Source organism: Phragmites australis, chromosome 22, assembly GCF_958298935.1.
Source record: "Phragmites australis chromosome 22, lpPhrAust1.1, whole genome shotgun sequence".
Classification (NCBI taxonomy): Eukaryota; Viridiplantae; Streptophyta; class Magnoliopsida; order Poales; family Poaceae; genus Phragmites; species Phragmites australis.
This window is the reverse complement of record NC_084942.1, coordinates 3,989,217-4,010,209: the sequence shown is the minus strand read 5'-3', so window position 1 is coordinate 4,010,209 and position 20,993 is coordinate 3,989,217. Positions and strand designations below refer to the sequence as shown.

Here is a 20,993-nt window from a genome sequence, read left to right as displayed (position 1 = left end):
TTCTGATGGAGCTCACCCAGCTTTGCCGTGCCCACCTCGGACAGCTTCTGATGGACCTCAGCCAGCTTTGTCGTGGACACCTTCTGATGAACCTCAGCAAGCTTTGCCATGTCCACCTCGGCTAGCTTCTGATGGAGCCCAACCAGCTTTGCCGTGGACACCTCGGCTAGCTTCTGATGGAGCTCAGCCAGCTTTGCCTGCAACATGGTTTAAGAAAAAGGAGAAGGACGACTACTCAGTCACTGGCACAAATGTTGCAGCGAGATGGAAGAGCTAGCTGCCCGGGTCTGTTTATGTATGTAGAGGAGGAGGGCATGTGATCACGAAGAGAGTGAACGCACGATGACGGTTCAGCTCCATCGGCACTCCTTACGAGTACATACGATGATGACTCGGCCCAGGTTCCTTTGATTAGTGATTGTGGTTGGGCCTAGGTCCAAGCGTCCATTTTATTATAGCCAGTCCCAAAGCGATTTTGCCAAATCTACTCTAGTCCCAAAGCGATTTCGCCGATTCTATTCTAGTCCCGACGCGATTGAGTAGACCCGGAAGGAGCGACAACGATGCACTACTTCGTTGCTAGACTAAAAAAAATGAAGTAAGAGGAATTTTACGGTGCACTCTGTTTACAGAGGAGTGAAAGTACATAGTACCTAACCCTGTTTATACGAGCTAAAACTAATAGTTAACTGGTTAATAGCTAGAGATAATTGTTAGTTGGTTAATTGTTAGCTGGCTAATAGTTAGTTGGGTCTGTTTAGATATATTAGCTAATAGGTATTTGGACTGTTAGTAAATGATCGTCTTATCTTTGGCTAGTATTACTTCCTTAGAGAGATAGGATTAGGTGGAAGGGCAATACTGTTTTTTCGCCATCTATTAGATGAAATTAGCTAGATTGAATCGGCTAACAAGATAACTATTAGTAAAGATATTAACTAATAGTTAGCTTCTACCTGATCTAAACAGGACCATAGTGGTATCAGACTGCATCCTCAATTTTGTTAATGTCTTTTGTTATGGTATGTGAGTGATGAATTGTTTTTCTTAGGAGCAGTTTAGACCTCGGTCTCTCCGTCTATATATCTTAGCGTCTTTCAATGCTCTTCTGATTTTATCCAGGAGTCTAAGACGTGGTTTGCTCCTCTATGCATGTTTTAGTGATTTTGGTATTGATGCAAAGAAGTCGTAACGGTCCCATGCACGCGTACATAGTGAACACACCAGCCGACCTCCATGAAAGCGCCACGAAAACGAACAAAAAAACAATAAGAACTCCATGAGCAAGAAAGATGAAGCACCCATCGACGGCGTAGAGGTTGCCTCAGGCTCCATGCGTGCACAACAATCTGATTTTCATTCAAAACCGTATTAGGCGGCATCTAATTTTTCGTTAAAAATTTCATTAGACGCCAGTACCACAGATAAAGCAAAAAAGAAATTTTTCTTGTGGTGGGTTACTGGTTCACTAGTACAGTACTACCTATTGAGGTTTGTTTGGATTAGATAGAGCTTATTGAAAGCTACTTTTAAAAGTTCTAGCTGATTCAAACAGCTCAGTTTTTTATCTAGCTTGTAATAATTTAATCACTCAGCTTTCTATAATCTTATAAGATGAGAAGAGCCAACTTATTTCAGTTAATATATATTAAAAAGACTTTTTTTTGCCCTTCACCTCCTCAACCGCACGCGTTTGCATGTCAACAATAAAGGTAAGAGTACTATAAATAATTAACATCTAAAATTAACAATAAACCAGCTTATAATTCAGATCCAAACAGCCTCTAATTTTTTACTAATCAGTTTTTAACCATCTATAAACTATAAACTAATTTTCTATAAGCTCTAAACAGAGAGTCTGACTCTTCATCTGCTCCATGTCATTAAGTGCATTGATTGCAGCGCTGGCCGCTAGCCTCCCGGCCTGCTGCTGGCTCGTTCTTGCCTCCACTTAGGCTAATCCCAATAGAGAGAGTATCATGATACTACTTCCTAGGTTGCCACGTTAGAAACAATGAAATAAATGAGTCCATTGATACAGCCCCTCCTAACACATACTTAGTATCTTATTGCTATTTCTTAAATACTTTATAATAATTAATTGTTGCATGTATTATAGATCAAAGCTTTCATATGAATTGTGTGGTCACTTGTATTGCTTTGTACCCAGTACTAGCGGGTTGTACTTAGAAGACACATGGTCAAACTATAGTAGTTAAATTTAATCGGACGTTGTGTACCTTCAATATATGAAACATTAGTAAAGTTGCAGTAGCATGGTCCTGTAATGGCTGAAAGAGACACTAAATAGTTAGCATACCTTGAACATTTGTAGCACTAAAAGAGTTGCCAACCAAGTTCTTATTTTTCTCTTTCTCCAATAGTTCCAAATATGCACTCCATTTGGACTGGTTTTTGAGAGTCCTCCAAAAATGAACCATGGTGAAAGTTTTTCCCACCTCTCCTGCATAGAGTTGAAGTGCCTCATCCATCATTTGATCATCAGACATCCCACTTCCATGGTGTTTAGTTGTTCGACTCCAACAGCCATTGAAATGGCTGATGGAAGCCTTAATACGCTGAAAATGTTGCTTTAGTTGATTCATTTCTCTTCTATGATCAGCTAGAGTGTTACCGTTATACTCTTTAGTAATATCAGACACAAATTTATCACTCCTCTTGCTGTCGCCATTGATTGGGTCATTCGAATTATGCAACCAAGCACTAGCCTACAAAGTTGAAAGTAAGGGCAGTATTAGCATGGAATAGAATCCAAATGTATAGTCGGAGTGTTTAAAATATGAGGTTACCAATCTGATTTCTTCTTCATGTGTCCAATGTATTCTCTTTGTGTTCCTATAGGCCTTGCCATCTATCTCATCATCCACATCAATAGTAACTAATGGAGGCCCTTTGGCTGAAGGCACTGATGGTGGAGTCCCTTTAGCAAATGGTGGCGGTGGTGGTGAGAAAGTCCCAAAGTTCGAAGGAACTCCAACAGAATAAAAATTTTCTAAGGGCTGAGGACCTTGAGTGAATGGTGCAAACTGTAGAGGTTGTAATAAATTTACAAAACCACCAGGTGGATGATTCCTACAATATGCATCAACAAAAAATAGGATTTATGCACAAATCATCTGACAGACTAAAGCACTAACAATCTATAGCATGTCACACGAGATAGACTGAATTTTATTAATGAAAAGGGACACTGTACAATGAGAACTATACAGAGTATCAGTTGTTGCATTTGTGTGCCTGATTCATTGTCAGTCATCTACATCAGTTGTTGCCATGTTGAGATGATTGCAAGTTAGTTAACATTTCATTTGGAAATTAAGGTGGCATGTGGCTTTGACATTTCGTGAGAGCATGGCAGGAATTTACTGAACTTGTTGTGGCAATTCTGTATCACGAGAAGTGTATGAGATGATAATATGGTTGTTCTGTTAGTGGCTTCAGGGTGTGAGTAATATGGCATCGTGGATGGATGAGCAAGAAACTCAGGTCACTTGCAGAACAATTCTACCTGTTTGATGCAATTAGTAGTGGTTTCATTATGAAGTCAAAATGCAATGTATGGTCCATGGTACTTAAATGATTAGTTTGAGCTTATGAAGTCAAACATGCAATGTATGGATGGATGAGCAGGAAATGGAAACCAAATTATTGGAGCGCCAACAGCAACTGAAATCTGAACTAGTACCTATAAAATTGCTAGGCTGAATACCTCAAAAATTGCTAGGTTGAAGCCATTTGATCTTCTGAAGCACTAACAAACTATAGCATGTAAATTTTAAAGGGCTCGTACCATGGCTACACAGATGGGAAGGCTTGAGAGCAGGCAGTTGCGTCGAGGCTACCAGTGGAGGCGCCAGGCCACCAACCAGCTCCGGCTGCGGAACCCGCGTAGTCCGCTGAGCTGGCTGTCCACGAACTCAATTGAGGTGCCGACGGCACCGGAACAGAGGATGTAGTCTCGCGGGTACGAGCCTTCTTCTCTCGACGAGCCATCCACCCAGACGACGGATTTGGGGAGACCGAGAGGAGAAAAACAAAGGATCGACAGTGGGGGATCGGCTATGGAGGTGCACGGCGTGGAGTAGGAGCAAGGAGAAAAGAGGATGGAGGGGATCAGCGGCGGCACTAGGACAGATCGGCTATGGAAACATGGAGGTGGACGGTGTGGAGTAGGAGCAAGGAGGAAAGAGGATGGAGGGGATCGGCGGCGGCACTAGAACGGATCGGCTATGGAGCCATGGAGGTGGACGGCGTGGAGTAGGAGCAAGGAGGAAAGATGATGGAGGGGATCGGCAGCGGCACTAGCATGGCTAATCCTATAGGCACAATGGATCAGCGTGGGATGGGAAGAGGATGGAGGGGATCGGTGGCGGCACTAGAACGGATCGGCTATGGAGCCATGGAGGTGGACGGCGTGGAGTAGGAGCAAGGAGGAAAGAGGATGGAGGGGATCGGCAGCGGCACTAGCACGACTGATCCTGTAGGCACAATGGATCAGCGTGGGACGGGAAAACACGTACAATGATACCGCTCCGCTCCCAGTGCAGTATCGAACGATGTTGTAGAAATAGGATTTTGAGCCAGGATTGTATCTTCCACAAGATACTGCTATCACCTCTCTCTTCTTTAATTACCTGACACATCAACAAGAAATCCTACATAGCACCTTATTTATGTGCATGACATCCTGCACTGGTAGTAGTCTTACTACTATTTTGACGGGCAGAAATTTCTCAACAAAGGTCAACATTCCAACATGAAGGAGGAAAAAGGGGATTGACAGGGGGGGGTGAGAAAAGGGGAGAAGAAAGAGCTTTTTTACTATGCTACAAGCCCTATCGAAACAAGCTCAACATAAGGACTCTCTTAATGTTTCAACATGACTGATATTTTAAATATTAATTAGATATCCACGTAAGAAAAAAAAATGATATGACAAGCTATTTAAAGAAGAGAGAGATATAACTTATCTCTTATGAAAAAAAAACTAGTTGATGGAGTCATTCAAAACGTAAGACATCGCATTGAGACATTGCAGCTTTTTACTTACACTCTCTCTCCCCTCACATTTGACCATCTACACTCTCCATGACACAAACACTATTCACCCCTTCTCTCCTCATAAAGCAAAACACAGTTCAGCGCACGATCAAATGGTAGTTTTGATCATACTACGTACAACCATTAATTGTCTTCAGAGACCTAAAGAAACAACATATAGACACTATGTATTAAAAACTTATTTCTTAATATTAATTTTTTACTCTCTCTCCTATATCATCTAAGAAACAAAGTATTATGAGTATTATGAGTGGCCTTAGTGCTTCATATTTCCTGTCCGAACCTGGAAATAACCAAATTATATCTTTTTTTTCAATCCCGTTTGCGAGATCTTCATTATGGTTAGCTTCAAGTTTGCATTTGAAGGTATTTGTTTTGGTATATTTTCAAGGATGTTATTACCATCGAATTTGACCTGTTTGCAGTTCCTGTAGATAAATACAATTATTCTCGCAAGCCATACATAAGAACCGGTTGGTGCAAGATGAGCACAAATAAAGACGAGGCACGGTGACACTTAATCTCCTATGATAAATGGCACGGCAATCTATTATAAGCTTAACAGCATTAATCAATCTCTAAGTATATATGCAACTCATGGATCTCATGTCATATGAGTCACTTTTTTTAAAAAAAATACATTAACATTCTAAAAGGACTAAAGATCCCACATATGGATGTCTTGTTAAATGGAGCAATTGTTAAAAGAAAGGACGAATGTTTGAATTTTTTAAGTTCACCCAAAACCGGAAAGGGGATCCCAGGTTCCATCAACTTTTCACTCTTTATGAGAAAGAAATTGATCACCTGAGCAACATCTGTGTTTGCTGCCTTGTTCAAATACTCCTACTTCAACAAGTTTAAGGAATGGCAAAATGAAACCTTTTGTTACATGTTCAGCAAAATAAACTGAGATAATATAGTTGATTGATTTATTGGGCTTGAAAACTGAAAAAGAACTACTGGGAAGAAGCCACACATCATAAGTAGCATTCCATCATCATTTAAGCTTGTCAACAGAAAAGAACTACTGCAAAGAAGCCACAATCATAAATAGCATTCCATCATCATTTAAGCTTGTCAACTGAAAAGAATTACTGCAATGAAGCGACACATCATAAATAGCATTCCATCATTATTTGAGCTTGTCAAAGAGCTTTGGTGCAACCTGTAACACAAGTTTGATGCACAAATTGCAGTCAGAATGATCCAACGGTCAATTACGTTGGTTCGGATCTACTTAACACACGAGTAGTACTTACACACTTGTCAACGCATGATCAGTAGTCAAAATACTGCCCTGTGCAGTGTTTCTGTCCAGTTCCATCATTCTCGACTCTCTTGATGCATCTCTGCACATAAGGTAGGCACTAATAAGTACACAAGTTTACAAGTAAACATACTTCACAGTTAAAGCCTCAAGATCATGTTTGCCAATACCAAAATAAGACAATGTCTTCGCTCAAAATTCAAGTTCAGCATTTTGGGTATACATGATTGAAGCATACAGAGTAAATGGAAATAGATCATGGATTGTCGAATCCATATCTGCTGTCATGTAACTCAAACAGCAAGTTTGAACGATTGTTCCATTCAAAATCTTTTGAACCGAAACAGGAGGACAGACCACTACTGAGATTTTCATTAAATAAAAGAGAGTTTTACAAGAAGATATTTTTCCATTCACAATTGAATCATGTGACTCGGAACAGATTGCTGACAACATAATAACAGTAACAGGCTAACACCTAACTAGTCTGCTATAAGGTGATTATAAAACTGAAGTGGGATATGGGAATCCAACAAATTGACAGGAAATACAAATGGCAAGAGGATGATTTTTGCACAATTTCTAGCATAATATATTGGACTTGAAACTTGTAGGTTAGAGCTATATATTTTTGGCGTAGGGCTTGCTCTTTATTCCCCGTTCCATTTTCTGTCTCTTCTCAAATTCAAAACTCAGCTGTAAGACTGATATTTTCATGAGGAATGGAAATGGGAAATCCCCCATTCGAAAAAAAAATCAGATAACTCTATAGCCGTGCACTGATGCGCTATAAATAGGTCAAACTTATCAAGTACTAGTCCAAGCTTGTTTAGCAAGTGATATACAATAATGACTAGTTACCACTGGTTTTCACAAATCTTTATCATATTTCGTCTTCACTTGTGAGTATGTGCCTGACTGGAATTATTGTACCACACCTCATAGTCGTACAATGATTTTACACATTGCGGCTTGCAACGTTCCTCAAGGTAATTCTTTGGATCAACTGGTTCAGCATCCGCCCTAACATAAAACTAGGCATGTTATTATAAAACCAGATGAAATGACGGAAACGATTACTGTTTTCAAACATTTTCAGCGAAATCCAAGAAATGGACCTTTCTCGTATAAAACCACTTAATAACTACAGACTACATCACTACACCGAGAACATCTATTTATCTACTTAAAGTACAATTCCAAGGTATTTATCTACTTCCCCTTTCCCTAGAAAAACAAAATCAAGCAAATTTCATATTAAATCTCCAAAGAGAATGTTGTGTATAGAAGAGCAAAATTAATACAGTGGGACTCAAAACAAATATCTGAATCAGATTTCCTTCCCCGAGATTGAGAGCACAAATAAACTAAGCACAAACATAGAATCCTACTTCCATCATAGACAATTCGCGTATACATATGAATGTCCTAATTTTCTGAAGAATCTGAAGCCAGCGTATCTGAACCCAATGGACAAGCACTTTGACAACCTTAGAAGATCCGCAGATGTCCGTAACGCGGGGATAAAACCCATGGCTGAGAAAACAAATTTTTTATCTTACGTCGCGTGTGAGATCACGAGACAGAATCGAACATGTTCCCCGCATGAACACGGATGGTACGCCACAGATCAAGAAACGCAAGTTCAGAAGCTAAACTAACTGTTTGAGTAGCAAAATCCAGAGGAAGAGAAAGAAATACCGACATGGCACTCGTACGAATTCGACCGAAACCGCTGGTCTCCCGCGCCCAGAGATGCCGAGACCCGATCCAGTGGACGGGTTGGTGGGGGTGGATTGTCTAGGGTTACGAGGAAGGAGCACTGGAGGAGACGCCGAGAGATGCAAGAACGGAGCAGCACGACAGGAAAGGCAAGTAGTTTCAATTGGGCCGGAGTTTGGGCATATAGGTTTTGCTCTACTTTTTGGCCCAGCCCAGCCCAAATGACTTAATTGAGTCCAAGGCTGTATTTCTCTGTTTCCTTTACGATGAATAGCTTATTATCCGTGAAACACAAATATTGTACGAAGTAACCTCAAATATAAACTTAAGATATAAATATATGGATGGAGCGTCGTCAAAAGAATACATCAGGAGCGATATCACAGTTTTATTTTATATGAGATCCGAAAAAGAATGATGAGATTATCTGCTAATTTCTTTATTTATTTTTATTAATAAAATGAGTCATATATCCATAGCAGATAACATGGCAGGGAAGTCGAAGGAAGAAGGTGGATGGCAAAAGTAGGTAAATTATTTAAATTTTAGGGATTTTATTAGATATGAAGAGAGTAGAGAAAGAGGTGACGCAAGAACTAACACGTGTTTTATACCGTAGAGATGTTTTCAGAGCTTTTTAATGGGATTTTAAAACCGAAAAAGTCTGTGAGAGTACATGAAACTTATTTGAACGCGGAAATTTTCAAAAACCACTCCACAAGTAAGAGGGTTCGTAAAAAATTACACACGTCTCCAAATTAACCGGTCAAAAGTCCCGGTTTGGCCCTTTGATTGGCTCAGGTGTCTTCCCATGTGGCCTAGTCCTACAGTACTACTTGAGAGATCCTTGATTATAGGTAAGGATGACAACTAGCACAGATCCCGCAGGTAGAGTTAATTCTCAAATCTATGCTCACACCTATTACTCGTCGTCTGTATGCCCGTTAACATATAAACATATGGTTGACATAGTAAAACTCCATAAAACATGTAATATAAATTTCACTAATAAAAATATCATATATATATATTTATATAGCTAACATGTATCTCAGATAATTAACAGGCAATTCACATATAGTTCACACGTATTACATTATGTCACGTACTTCACACATACAGACAAATAGTTCAACAATTGCTAGTTACTTAGAGCGGATACCCAAGCTAAGTGGGCACATGTAAAACTGTTTCATGTATGTGTATGTCTACCTGTTAGGCTTAGAATCAAATCCATACCTAAACCCATAGAAAAAATTGACCTAAACTCACACCCATTGAGGTTTTTTCTTGTGGCCATGCAGATAATCCGTACCCATTATCATTCCTAATTCTAGGTAGCACCTTGAGTTGGGCTTGCGGAGTCTTCCTGCTTCGGCTCTGCTAGCATTCGGCCCGTCTCTCTTTCGGCTTCAGTCTTTCTGCTCTTTGCTTCACTTGCCTTCCTGCCTTCTCTCTTCTGCTGCTGATTGGCAGCAGGTCAGGTGTGATCAGGTCTGCCTTCTCTCTTCCTCTTACTATGTCCATGATGAGAAGGTGATCATGTGAGCATGGCTCCTTTAATTTCATCAATTAACACTTCTAAAATTCTTGCAAGGGGTAAGATAATTTGCCTTTTGTTTGTCAGTTTGGTGATGTTATGTGCAGGAATTATTGTTTACGCATGTGGACTGTATTTTCAGCATATAACAGTTTCACCCCTTCTTGCAAGACAGCTCATTCTCGAGCTATGGTGACAGCCATGACGGTGTAGATTCTTCCACGGCTTAAGCAATATAATCATCGTTGGATTCGGAACCTAGTGTCTCAGACATCAAATGTTATGAGCAGGAATTACTGTTCACTCGCGTAAACAGTAACTGTGGTCCTGTAGCACGTGATTGGTTTGTTAGTTTGGATTAGATTCAGTTTAGGGGTAACCGTGGTACTGTAGCACAGGCGCTGCATCTATGATGGCTATTTCCGATTGGTCTCTTCTGATTAGTTTAAATTAGAAGAGAAATAGAGATAAGGTTAAGAGATAAAATTAGATTTAAATTAGAAATAAGATTAGAGATACAGTTGGTTTGAATGTAGAAGAGATAGGCCGGCTGACCGGCTATATATACACAATGTCAGTCGTGATTAATCAATCAAGCAAGAGAAATCAATCTAATTACAAGTCCCTTATTCTAAGTCTCTTCTAATATTCTATCTTCTCAATCTATGATATAATCTCTCCCCTAGAAGTTGATGTCGTCCGGCTATCCTCCTGATGGATGTTTATCGTAACATTTGATATCATAAATGACAGAATCTGAATCCAGTGTTCTTCACATCATGGTGAACTACTTACTATACCCGGTGACTGAGGAGGTGCTTCACCAAGTCTTCAACCCATATAGTACTAAAGAGGTGCAGCTTTTCGTAGTGGTAACACATGTGGGGGCGCTTGTACGGTTTCGGTCAGCACATGGCGTACTCCACGGCGCTGCATCTATGATGACTATTGCCGATTGGACATTCAGCATATGCAATCAACACCAGCACCTTCACTGACAATAACCTTGCAAGGTTTCGACTCTGGCGAGGACTCCAATTCTCAAGCCATCGAAGTTTTGACCAAGCTAGTGACCGACATGCAGAAGCAACTCGGCGAATTAGCATAGTAGGTGGCTGCCATCGACAAGCGTTCTCTAGATACTGCAAGTCAGCTGGACGTGCTGCAAAATGGCTTGTCATCTAGTGCAGCGGCTCCTTCACCGGTGGAAACCCTCCCAGCAAAGATGATAATCGTGGCCGAGGAGAAGAAACCACCAAAGCGTGCTGCAGCATTACCTCCACCAGCTGCGTTGCCTCATCATGAGTGCATGTACTGTGTCTCCAACATCGCCTACGACATCGCCAATGGCTAGGCCATGCCAGTGTTCACCGGCTCAACACCTATGTATGCTCACTCATTCAGTCATAGGCGCAAATGACCTCATGTGCGCATGCAACGATGTAGCGAGCATGGCCCTTTTAGTGCATATATGTGATTTTGGTGATTAATGATAGCACAGTTAATGGGACTAATATATTTATCAAGTATATGCTTTACTAGGTCTTATAGATGCAATACATGAAAAAACCACCAAAGCCGAACTTAAGAAAGTTTGAATTGAAAGAGTTTAGGAAAAAATGCACTCACCGGATGATCTGGTGCTTAGAAAAATGTACTCATTGGACGGTCTGGTGCTATGAAAGAATACACGCTGGAGTGTTTTGACACATAAGAGAAAGTCGAAGAACTCACCGGATGGTCCGGCGTTGAGGTGATGTACACACCAGAGCATTTTTCAGGAGGTGCATTTCTGTAGCAGATGAGTTGTACACACTGGATGGTCCAGCGATGAAGAGGAGAGTACACCGGAGGCTTCGCCGGAACATTTTCCAGAAGGTTTTTAGAAGAGAAAGAAGTTGTACACACCAGATGGTCCGGTGATCAGAAGATTATACACATCGGACTAATGCGCAATAAGAAGTGGCTCGGCTGGCTCAAGTATACACACCAGATAGTCTAGTGATGGAGTTCAAATTAACACCAGAATATATAGTGTTCACAAATGGGTTTGAGTGAGATTCCAATAGCTAGTTTCTACTGCGTTACACGCCAGATGGTCCGGTGTATGTACTATTGTTGACGCCGGATCATCCGGTGTTCACAGTCTGTTTGAGCTGTTGGAGCAACGGCTAGTTCACGGGGTTGAGGCTATAAATACCCCCCACTCGACCATTTGAGCATGCTAGAGTTCAAAAAAGCTCATATACACTTGAGAAGACATTTAAGTCACCAAAGTGCTAAAAGTGATCATCCAAGACAATTAGCATAAGACTAAGGGAGTGATTAGTGCTATTAGGCATAAAGAGAGTTGTTGTTAGGTTTTGATACCTAGAGAGGGGATCAAGGAGGGATCCTACATTGTAACAAGTGGTACGCTAGTACCTTTGAGTCTTGGTGACTCGCTGGCACCGTGAGCCTTGGTGGCTCATCCTTGTTGACCCTCTGACTTGATGTGGAGCGATGGCAAGACGCTTGTACAGGGACACGGCGGTAAGTGACCAGAAGAAAGACTTATGCTGAGACCTTATCTTGGTGGCTCAACCTACTTGAGGCTGAGGTCTAGGTGGCTCAAAAGTCGTGACTGGGTGCTGTCTGGGAGCTATAGCCTAGGTGGTTGCTCCAATGTGGACTAGGGATGGTGTTTATGTCATTAATACTATAGGATAAAAACTCCTTATGCCAAGTTTGCTCTCTCTACCATCTTTATATTTCCGTATTTACATACTTGCAACTTATCTTTATATATTTACCTTCCTAGAGTAGTTTGCTAGGATTGGATATATGTTGCAAACCTTTTTGAACGGTAAAGTAGACACACTAGATAAACCTAGGGCACATTTAGATAAAAATTGATATAGATTTATCTTGTGAAGTTTATAGAGCTAATTAGTTTTAAGTGTCATAATTCACTCCTTCCCTCTTATGACGTCACCAATCCCCACAAACGAGGAGTAGCGTGGATCAACGGAAGCCGCTCATTGACGGTTGGGCACGAGGCTACACGCAATCTACAATGCTGCCAAAGGCTACCGCCATGGTCGTCACCATAGCTCGAGGACGAGCTGTCTTGCAAGGAGGGGTGAACAATAACCGTGGTACTGTAGCACATGATTTGTTTGTTAGTTTGAATCATATTCGGTTTAGGAGATAAGATAGAGTTTGGTCAGTTCAAATCAAGAGAGAATTAAGGATAAAATTAAGAGATAGAGTTGAATTTAAACTAGAGATAAGATTAGAGATATAGTTGGTTTGAATGGAGAAGAGATAGTTCGGCTGGCTGGCTATATATACACGGCGCCAGCCGTGATTAATCAATCAAGCAATAGAAATCAATCTAGTTATCAGTCCCCTTCTTCTAAGTCTCTCATAATATTCTGTCTCTCTAATCTATAATCTAATCCTCTCCTAACAGTCGATGCCCTATTCGTCTATCCTCTGACGGATGTTTACCATAACAAGTGCATTTTCATTTTATTTAGAAATATTAATACAATTCATAGATGCACTCACACACTCACACCAGCACACACATATATTCACACAGCGCCTATTGAAAATCGGAGATGTGGAGCTTAAAAATTGATGAAGTCACCATAAACATCTTGCTATCGACGGGTATATCTCCTACCATTAAAAGAAAAATTATATCTTGGTGAGAAACACAAAGAGCAACATAGGTTTGATCCTTGATGGGTAAAAGGTATAACCACCCCCCCTAACTATACAAGCCAAGGCTTGGTGCATTTCCAATTGACGTAAGGCATGATAAGAATGTGGAAGGAGAAGAACCTAGCTGTTGATAAATAATGTTATTACGTTGTGCCTAATATTTACTGGTGCTGGCCTTCGTAATTAAATAGATAGAGGGGAAGAAATCAAAGTATCTTCAGGTTGGTGCCATGCATGAGGATCAAGTTGGAGCGTGCCAAATGGAAGGAGGAGGTTGTTTATTTCCCTCCTCTCCAAAAGGGCATTGCGGCCATCGCTCTTGTGGGGTAAACAGGGCAACCATGTGTTGGTGATTGTGGCCGTCCAGTAACTAGGATGTTCAAAATATAGTAAGTTTAAAATTTTAAAACCCAGTGCTGCTCACAACACAATAGTTTCTCGAAAGACCTACAAGAAATTGTACAGTTCCTGTAAAACTCTCAGGAAAAGCTGATAAAATCACACTGTTTCAAGCAGTAATGATATAGAAGAGCTAAGTAGGAACGACTCATCCACCTCTCTCCCCCTCTTCTTCTTCCCCTTCCTTCTTATTCTCTTCTTCTCTTTCTCTCTTTTCTTCTTCATATTCCTTATCCATAGTAAAAAATTGTTGAGTGGCTAAGAGGACTCTATTGGCTGCCAAACTATAGGGGCTCCCAACCCCTTGGATCCGCACCTGGTTTCAAGCAAGTCCCCAGTTAGTTTTATCTTTAGGAATAAATCACACTCAGTATTTCGTAGGGCAAAAGCACGAGCCGATCGATCGAGCGAACGGGCGTACTCAACAAAAGGCAGACAGGAGCCCATGAACTGAGATCGGCGATTCCCCATCCAGATCATTGCAACTTGCTAGAAAGCATCATCTCGTGCGCAACTTTTCAGCTTCCTCTCATGCATGATCGATCGACAATGCCGGCCGCAAAGCCATTGTTGCTGCATGTATGCACATGCATGGGACCTAGCTAGACCTGAGCAATGCGAGATCCCACGAGGGAGAAGATTCGAGATCTTGTTTCATAAGAAAATAAAAGGAGACCGGCGACGACTCAGTTAGTGGACCTATGCATATATATGCTGTTCATGAGGTAACTTACTGCTCCCTCACATATTACAAGTGCTATGGTCGTATGGAGCACTGCACAATCTTTGGTGATCATCTGTTTCTATCGTAATATATTTATCGAGGGTGTGACTATTTTTCAAGTGTTTGAAATTAATTTATTTTTCAGTTACCATATCATATGCCCCCGAGTCAACACCAACCATCTCATCTCATAAGTAATTAGATGTTGATTGATTGAAAAATAAACTGGTCTCGAGCGCTTGAAAATTAGCAAAAACTGATTTATTAGACTTCAGGAAACTATAATAGATTCTTTTTTCCTGAGGTAAATCTGTTTACATCATTCTCGCATTGATCAAGCACATGCGGATGTCAACATTTTTTTCTGAAATGATGGAGTACTTATTTGCAATTCATCTATGCTTCAGGTTACTACCGCCTTGATAACGATGGTGGTGCTCTTGTCCAACAAGAGCTTAGAGTTAGCTGGAGACTTCACAGAAGCCTTAGTTTACACACAATGACGGATGCAGATGAGCTAGTTAGGTAGGAGGACTCATTCATTACTCTCTTCTTCTTCTTTCTTTTTCTCTTCCTGTTTATCTCTCTTTTTTTCTTCCTCTTTCTCATTTATGAAAAAAATTGTTTGAAGAAAAGAGGGCTTCTATTGGCTATGAAGCAGTAAGGGGCTCGGAGGAGCAACCCTTTTGTACAGTCATCGGCTTTGGGTTCGAAAAGTTTAATTGGTTATATGTTGAAGATATTCTAAACTTGATTTTTTTTCCTTTTTATGAATGTAGTATCTCTCGAATATTGTGGTGCGCGGCCTGGGCTTGCTGTTGCAACTAGCTACACACAAGATCCACGGGAAGAAGAGAGCAGAGTACTTTGCCCCACGTGCTCGCGTGTGCAACTTGTAAAAGAACATGGCACAACTTGTCCCAGTAAAGGAAAAAGAAAAGACGGTGATGTCGATCTGATCTTTGCCCGTTCTTATATACACTAGGACAACATGCATGTATGGTTGGGGCTTCTCATTCAAAGCTATGTTAAAGCTTACGCGGAGATGTCTTTTTTTCGAAGGGACAATCGGAGCTCTGCTGATTTTTTTTATAGATTAGAAGAAAAAAAAAAGTCTCATACAGATCAACTACAGAACTAACGCATTAGCTTGCGCTAACAGAAAGGCTATTCCACAACGGGAAAAACAGAAAAAACACAAGAAGATGCTTAAACCATAGAGAACAGTAGACGCAAAAAGAAAAACGAGAACAACAAACTAGAAAAGACGCATGTATTACAACGGTATTACTCAAACATTTTCATCTACAGGTTGCTCTCTCCACACCAGCCTCCTAGTTAGAATCGATTCTTTTATTAAGCAGGCAACCTCTGTGCAGTCAACGATTGTTTATGGAAAATCCTTCGATTGCGCTCCTTCCAAATGTTTCACCAAAAATAAATGACGATTCCGTTGAATTCTTGTTTTTATCATGAGGAACTTGTCTGCTGGCTTGTTTCCACCAAGCACGCAAGGTCTGAGAGGAATTCAACTGGGGGTCTGTTCCAAGTCAAACCAAGAACAAATCAACTGTCAAGTTCCTTTCTAAAAAGAACGGTCTTTGCAAAGATAATTAGCCGTTTCGTCCTCTTGGTCACACAGTCGGCAAACTGAAGAATCCCCCCACCCACGCTTTGTCAAATTGTCCCCCGTTAGAATCTTGTTTTGTAATAGGATCCAAAAAAAGTTTTTGCATTTGTGTTCCGCTTTTGCTTTCCAAATATTCATCATGTTATATCTTCTGAACTTGCCCATAAACTGTATGTGGTATGCACTTTTCGTCGAGTATTCGCCGTTCTCAATCCAACTTCAAGTGATGTGATCCAGAGTGTCCTCTGAAATGACTATATCTTGCAAGAGTTTCCATAACAAAGTCATTTGGTTAAGTTCCGCTTGAGATGTCTTTGAAAAACGTTTTACAATCTCGCTTGTAGGACATGTTATATATCTGATGAAAATTAAACTACCCTCTCCTCGAAATGCAAATCTGATCAGCACCAAACGTTAATTAAATATTTGAATTAACAGGTCGAATAATGGCAACGGTTAAATTCTTTTTTTAGAAAAGAAAAAAAGGAAAACCATCAAATTGGCTGGCACAAGGTCATCATCGTGCAAAAGACTATCAACTCACTGCAAACAGCTGTCCAGTTCAGAATCATACCCGACTGGCCATCGTATAGATTAATTATTCAGGTACAAGCTGGATTAATATTTTTCTTTTTCAGATTCAGGTACAAGCTGTACGGATTAATAGAAAAGAAGGAAACACCTGGAATGGTGTCAAATTCCATCTTCTAAATAAAGATGATAAATTTGTTTGGTGCCTGATGACAGTCTACAGACCGGATAAGATAATTATCTGTCACTATTGGTATTTTTAGATAATAAAAAAAAAGAAAATTAGCGACGACGGGAGTGCCACTGAGCCAGCTTGGAATGAGCCGGCTCAGATGACGCTCCCGCCGTCGCTCCCCCATCATCGCCGCTCCATCATCGCCATTGCCACCACTGCTCCGCTAGCTCCGCCGCCGCTCCCCCGCTGCTAGTGCCGCCACCGCCGAGCTCCCCTCCACATACACAAGCATGACATTATAGTCAAAAAATCAAAACAAAATCAGCAGGCACAAGCATCCCATGCTCGTTGAATTGCTCGGAGCTCCTAGCCTCGCTCCCCCCCCCCCCACGGGATGAATGACACTGAAGTGCTTCGACGTGCCACCACCTAGTGCATCTCCTTCCCCCCGGCGCAGTTCACATCCCCCCTCCACCCCGTCCAAGGTCGGATCCGTGCGCGATGGGGTACCAGGCGGGCAGATCTACCCCTCCCCTCACTGGCGACTTGGACACTACGAGCTGGATACGAGCGAGCGGCCCACCCCGTCCCCAGCACCACCACTCTCGCCTTCTCCCCCTTCATCATCGGCCCCACCCTTGGGAACCCTTTCCCTGCCTCATCCCGCACCTGCCACCACGGTGGTGGAGAACGGCGACCAAGGGTGGTGACTAAACGTGCCTAATCGCGCGTGGCGAATGAGCGAGCGGAGCAAGGAGGAGGCGGCCATGGTGCGAGATGTGAAACGTTAAGTGCCAGAGAGAGAGAGAGAAGGAGGAGGAGGCAAGGAGGATGGCATGGAGAGAGAGAGTGGATGGGATAAGGTGGAGAGAGAGGGAGTGTGTGGAGTGGTGAAGCTGGTGACTGAGAAAATATCGTGTGAGATCGAGCTGGACGGGAGTGGAGCCTAAATCCGATTGAAGAAAAATCTCGGGTCCGATCGTTTCACTGTCGGTTGTCCTACAACCGGCACTGATACGAACTATTAGTACCGGTTTTTAGCGGCTCTACCACAATTTGGATGCAAGAGGTTACAAACCGACAGTGATATATTTTCACTGTAGGTTTTCATATAACCACCAGTGATGAACTGCTACTTATGGCTAGTTTTATAGTAGTGTGAAACAATCCACAAAATTCATCGCAAGAAAATGAAATGTGTCATTCTTAAAATCAACTTCGAAAAGGCATATGATAAGGTCAAATAGTTTTTTTCTCATACAGACTCTCTAGATGAATTTTTTTTCTAGAAGTGGTGTTCCTGGGTAGAGAACTTCATCTCAGGGGTAGTGTAGCTATCAAAGTTAATAACGGCATCGGCCTTTACATCCAAACGAAAAAAGGAGTACGTCAGGGAGTCCCTCTCTCTCTAGTACTATTTAACATTGTGACTGATATGTTAGCAGTTTTTATAGAGAGAGCAAAATCTATTGGTCAGTTTAGTGGGGTTGTTCCACATCTAATTGAGGACAAACTATCAATGCATGTGGCACAATCCTATTTATCAAACACAACATGGAAAATGGTAGGAACATGGAGGTCTTATTTTATGCTTTTGAACAACTATCTGATCTCAAAAATCAACTTCCATAAAAATACATTATTCTATTTTGAGGAGGCACAAGATGAAGTCAAATATATACACAACTTTTTGGATGTGCGATGGGCCAATTGCGGATGAGGTACCTTAGCATTCCAATCCACTATGGAAACTAAGAAATGCTAATTGAAAAACAGTAGAAGATTGGTTTGCTAAGAGACTGAGCAATTTTATAAGCAAATGTCTATCATCAGGGATAAACTTTTTCTTATAAACTAGGTTCTCTCTAGTCTACCAATATATATGATGTATGTTTTCCAAATTTCACGAAGGGTCCTTCAACAACTTAATTACTTTTGATTTAGATTTTATTGAAAAAGTGATAGTCATAAAAAGAAGTATCGTCTAGTGATACAGGAGGTTAATTATATATTTGAATTAACTGGTCAAATAATGGCAACGGTTAAATTCCTTTTTTAGAAAAGAAAGAAAGGAAAACCATCAAATTGGCTGGCTCAAGGTATCATCGTGCAAGAGACTATCAACTCATTGCAAACAGCTGTCCCGTTCAGAATCATACCCGACTGGCCATTATATAGATTAATTATTCATAAAATTATTCAGGCACAAGCTGGATTAATATTTTTTTCGTTTTCAGATTCAGGTACAAGCTGGACGGACTAATAGAAAAATGGAAACACCTGGAAAATGGTGCCAGTTGAGCTGGGCCAATGGGAGATTGGGAGGCCTCAAGCAGATCCAGCGAACAACCAGTTGGACTGACGGGCGCGCACGTACTACCGCGTGGGGTGGGGTCCACGTCGGATCGATCGGACGGCTATGTACCCTCCACATCATCTATCGTGCGGTCCAGCTTGTCTGAGCATCTCCAGCGCATTCCAGCCTCAGGCTCTTCGGTTTTTCTTTTTCGGTCTCGTTTTCTTTTCATCTATTTCAATTCGTTGTGGACCACTCGTATTTCAATTCGTGCATAATTGGAGTTTTTTTTTTGTGTAAATGGCCCCAACTCCCGATATATATATATAAAGGTGTACAGTTTTCGATTCTCAGTCCAAATATGTTTTTTTTTTAAAGAGAGGAGGTTCTCAATTTTTTTTAATAATATTAATTTAATTAAAATTTTAAATTCGGTATCCAGCAGCTGTCGGCATCAAAAATTTGCCAATATCACCTATTTGGCATTTGGGATGCGGATAGACTTCTAGTTTTATAATTTTACGAAAATAGATACCTAATTTGCAATTTTACATTGAATTAATATTATTTTAAAAAGAAATCCGGAGGTTCTCTACACTAGCTATAAGCCATGTGAAACTAAGACAAATCCTAAATAAACCAGTTTAAGAAATTTCCAATCAATTTATTTCCATGTTCTGTATTGAATGTTGTGGTTTGTTGGAATCATAGCTGTTTAGTATGGACCTACTTGCGAATAATTCCTCCCCCAAAAAGAAAGCTTTCAAATAATGCCTTTCATGTTCATTTCATGTCACGGTTTCTGCAACGTGACAACTGGAGTTTAGGAGATGCATAACTGGTTATGATATTCCCTTGTATAGGATTGCAAACTATTTATATTACATGCACCAAAAATAGTTGGCACCAGAGGATGGGCTAAATAACTCTTAAGATGTTGCGTGAGTAATTAGGTAGTGTTTGGTTGAAGAGTAAAATGGGATGAGATATATTATTCTTTTTTGCGTTTGGTTAGAGAGCGAGGTAGTATGATATGACTCTCACATGAGAATATTTTTTTAAATGTTGGACAAAATGATCTAGAAAATTTGTTGAACATAGTCATCCCACTCAAGATGTGAAAATGACGATAGACCCGAGAATCTAAAATAGGATGCTCTATCTCTCTCACTAAACAAGCATATAAAATTATTCCACCCTTAAATATATAGATGAGGTTATCTCTTCATCAAGAATGAAACTATAGAGTATGGAATCCTGTAAAATCTGATCCACACTCCATAGTGTTGATGCTTAACCACTTTATTTCATATACTTTGGGCAAGTAATACTACAACACTACTATCTTGTTCTACGTGGAAAAAAATTCATCCTAGTGGTCAGAAAGAAATCCGAGCTGTGGGTGATATCAACAACCGACTAATACTTCCAGTGTTTCGTTCACCAGATAGAACGAGACAGAGTGGATCTATTTTATTTTTAAACTATTTGGATGTAGAGTGATGGGATAAAATATTTTAGAATCAGAGAATAGTCTTTAAAAATTTGAGACAAAATTGTTAAAAAAAAGTAAAACACAATCATATTACTTTGAACAAGATACTAATGATATGTTTAAAATACTAAAATAGATTTGTTACATCTTACCTAATCAGACATCTATATATAGTACGGTTAGACACCGGAACACGTTTGAGACAGCGATCGATCCCGGCGCGAGCGAACGGTAAAAATACCCGTTAAAAAAATCACAACTCTGGATCAACGAACGACTCAGACATGAAAATGGTCGTATTTGAAATGGCGATCTTTTTTCCCAAGAATACAAATTTCGTATTTGAAATTGAATTAATTTGAGAGAAATACACGCCTCGTATTTCAAACCGTATCCCCACGGTGCCACGGGCCACCCA

The 20,993-nt window shown here is 40.7% G+C and overlaps 1 long non-coding RNA gene across 1 annotated transcript; it reads right to left on the bottom strand.

The window, feature by feature from the left end:
* Positions 1 to 5,970: 5,970 nt before the first annotated feature.
* On the bottom strand, positions 5,971 to 8,199 carry LOC133905219 (uncharacterized). The gene is made up of 4 exons (XR_009907587.1): positions 8,058 to 8,199; positions 7,291 to 7,375; positions 6,345 to 6,434; positions 5,971 to 6,250 (listed from the first exon to the last, which is right to left on the bottom strand). It is a non-coding gene; the product is annotated as an uncharacterized LOC133905219 (long non-coding RNA).
* Positions 8,200 to 20,993: the final 12,794 nt, after the last annotated feature.